The sequence below is a fragment of the Sturnira hondurensis genome, unplaced genomic scaffold (genome assembly GCF_014824575.4).
Source record: "Sturnira hondurensis isolate 20B ecotype Veracruz unplaced genomic scaffold, ASM1482457v3 Scaffold0003090, whole genome shotgun sequence".
NCBI classification, from domain to species: domain Eukaryota; kingdom Metazoa; phylum Chordata; class Mammalia; order Chiroptera; family Phyllostomidae; genus Sturnira; species Sturnira hondurensis.
Genome location: NW_028075721.1, coordinates 4,361,828 through 4,364,793, shown reverse-complemented (window position 1 = coordinate 4,364,793; position 2,966 = coordinate 4,361,828). Strand labels below are relative to the sequence as shown.

The following is a 2,966-nucleotide window of genomic DNA, read 5'->3' as shown; positions in this document are numbered from 1 at the left end:
AATTATTCCATGTGGATTATATGTTAACAGAGAATGGCAAAAGTTTTGTTTTGTTTGTTGTTGGACTTTGGTGTGTGTTGAGTCTGATAGACTCTGTAATTAACAGACATGAGTGAAATCAATATGACCATCAATGGAGCTATTATTTGAGGTCAAAGGTTTTGAATAGAAAGAGAGATTCCAGCTCACCCTATGTATTTGTCTTAGAGAAAATGTCCTGTTTTCCTCTCCACAGCACTCCTAGTGCCTTGAATGGTTCCTGACACATTGCAGGATGCTTATTAAATATTTGTTGAATGAGCGAACACATTCAAAGTGCAATAAAATTCTCACACTGGGCTTGAGTATGACTTGGAAGCAGATAGCGAGGACCCTCTGCCTGTAATGGAATTGTGTTTCGCATCCGCCAAGACAGGGTATGAATGACTAATGGGGTGTTCTCTGAAAGAAAAGCCCTCCTGGCTTGTAGCATGGTGGAGAAAAAGGTGAGACTTAATGTCTGAAAGTTCCACGTGGAATCTTGACTTAATGGCATTCTCTCTTATTTTGTGGAGTTTGCCTGGCTGCCCAAATATATGGAACCCAATTCTCCTCACCGGAAAAACACGAATGCCTCTGAAAGTGATTGAGATACTCATGGTCAGCTTTTACTGGCCTTTCACTAGGGTGTACCCTCTGTGCTAAGAGAGTTGCACATGTCACCCTATTTCTTGTATGTGAAGCATGCGGATTAGCTGAGAACTCATTGAGTATCCAGTTCTTCTTGGTGGTGATTGAATTCTGAAGACGATTCCAATTAACTTCCTATATATTGTACATCACCTAATTTTTTCTTTAGGTTTTGCAAATTATTCTAGATTATACTTTGTTGCCCTTTCCCTGAGGACTTTAAGTTCCTCCAAGGAATGAGCCATTCCCTTCTTGAGTTACATAGTGCATCGAATTACCAAGGCTTAAGTGTGATGTGGATGGTTGTAGCCTCTGCCAGAATAGAGGCAGTGTTGTCTCTGGTCATGGGTCATTAATGGCTTTAGGATTCTTTGACTAAAGTGGAATCGTTTTCTTCTTGTATATATACTGAGCTCCATTTTTTTGAAAGCTCTGTGCCTTCCACACTCTTCGACTTTAACCTGTTCTCTGGAGCAGCAGAGTTCTCCAACACGCTTGAGATGGTTGACTGTCAAAATCCCGATAACTTTGTCATACAGGTAGGAGGTCAGGTGATGGCGGCTCTATTCTATGAGCGGCATGTTACAATAGATGCAAGATTTCTTGATGCAGAGAATGGGGTGGAATTTGGAAGAGGTGCACATGGATTGATTAAAAGAGGGTAGAACGACTGTGGGGCTTTCAGGAACTTATGCCAACCTAGGCGCTGCCTTGGTAAAGAGCATGAAGAAGCAACGTTTGCAGAGGAGATGCCGTAAAGGGAGGGAAATGGTGGTGGGGGCTCCTTCCTGAAATACAGGCTTGGGGAAGGTCACTGGCTGAGTGGGTGGGGCAAGGTGGGAACTTGGACCGCATTAGCAGTGGCGCACAGGTAGGGATCGATGCCCGTTTGGTGTTCCCTAATTCATCTATATGAAAAGGAAACTGCTATTTCCAAGCAGGTGGAAGCTGATGTCCGTTTAATGTTACCTAAATGCATCTGTATTAAAAAACCTGATATTTATGGAGTGTCTGCTACATGCCGAACTCTGTGCTAGGCATTTCCAGATGTTATTTCATTTCCTACTCAGCACCGCCTCTGAGTTAGGGATTGCTAACCCAGACGAAGAAACTGAGGCTAAGGGACATGAGGTGGAAGGAGGGAGGAAAAACATATAGTAACTTTCCTCGTCTGGAGCACAAATGAGAATGAGGCATGGGTTTTTATCTATTTCCTTTTATTTTTTATTTTGTTGGTTTCAAGTGTACAACTCCAGAAAACATGTGCACAGTACTGTACACCCCGCGCCCAGGCAAAGTCTCTCTCAGTCCTCTGTTTTCCCCACTGTGCCCACCTTCAACCGCCCACCACCTCCTTTCTCTCTGGCTGCCACCACGCTGTCCTCTGTGTCTGTACACTGTGTGTTTGTGTGCGTGTATGTGTGCGTATAATCCCTCCACCTTCTTTCATCCAGCCCCCCAAACTCTCCCCTCTCTGTCAGCTGTCCATCTGTTCCGTGTATCCATGTTTGTGTTCCTGTGTTGTTCACTGGGTTATTTTGTTCATTAGACTCCACATAAAAGTAAAATCATATGATACATGTCTTTCTCTGACTGGTTTATTTCACTTAGCGTAATAACCTCCGGGCTCATCCCCGCTGTACAAAAGGTAAGAGCTCCTCCTGCTGTAGGGCAACATAGTACTCCATTGTGTAAATGTACCATAGCCTCTTTACACAGAGTCCGGACTCATCTCCTGATGGGCACTTGGCTGTTTCCAGATGTTGGCTGTTGTAAATAATGCTGCAACGAGCAGGCATTATGAAACACGTCATGAGTTTGCGTGGTATCCTCGCTGAGTGGCCATGCTAGTCTTCTCTGCGTAGTTTCAGTTTGAGTATATAAGCTGCCGAAGCAAGCACAAGGCATGAGTTTTTAACAAGCGCTGAAATTTCTCTTTCCACCCCCTCCTGGCTTTTTTTTTTTTTAATGTTCCCAAAAGTCTGGGATTAGGAATCCTCCCACAGCCCGTCTCTCTCGAGAACGTTTATAGCACTGATTCTGATGAACAGATTCGACCCAATGGCATAAGGCACAGCTTCTCCCCTTTAGGAAAGAACAAATAAGAATGAAGTGTTAGATTGCATCGCTAATTATATATTCTGTTCAAGTGTCAGCCATCTGTTGCAATTGTTTAAAAAGCAGGCATAAGTCAACTGTTGGGGTGAGATGTTTACCATTGTAAACACACGGAAGTTAGCGACACCAGTGGAGATCTGTCACTCTGGCAGGTGCCCGAGGCTGCCCTGGGATTCGGT

The 2,966-nt window shown here is 44.1% G+C and overlaps 1 non-coding gene across 1 annotated transcript; it reads right to left on the bottom strand.

Moving 5' to 3' along the window:
- Positions 1-2,463: 2,463 nt before the first annotated feature.
- On the bottom strand, positions 2,464-2,570 carry LOC118983981 (U6 spliceosomal RNA). The gene has a single exon (XR_005065835.1). It is a non-coding gene; the product is annotated as a U6 spliceosomal RNA (small nuclear RNA).
- Between the last annotated feature and the right edge of the window lie 396 nt (positions 2,571-2,966).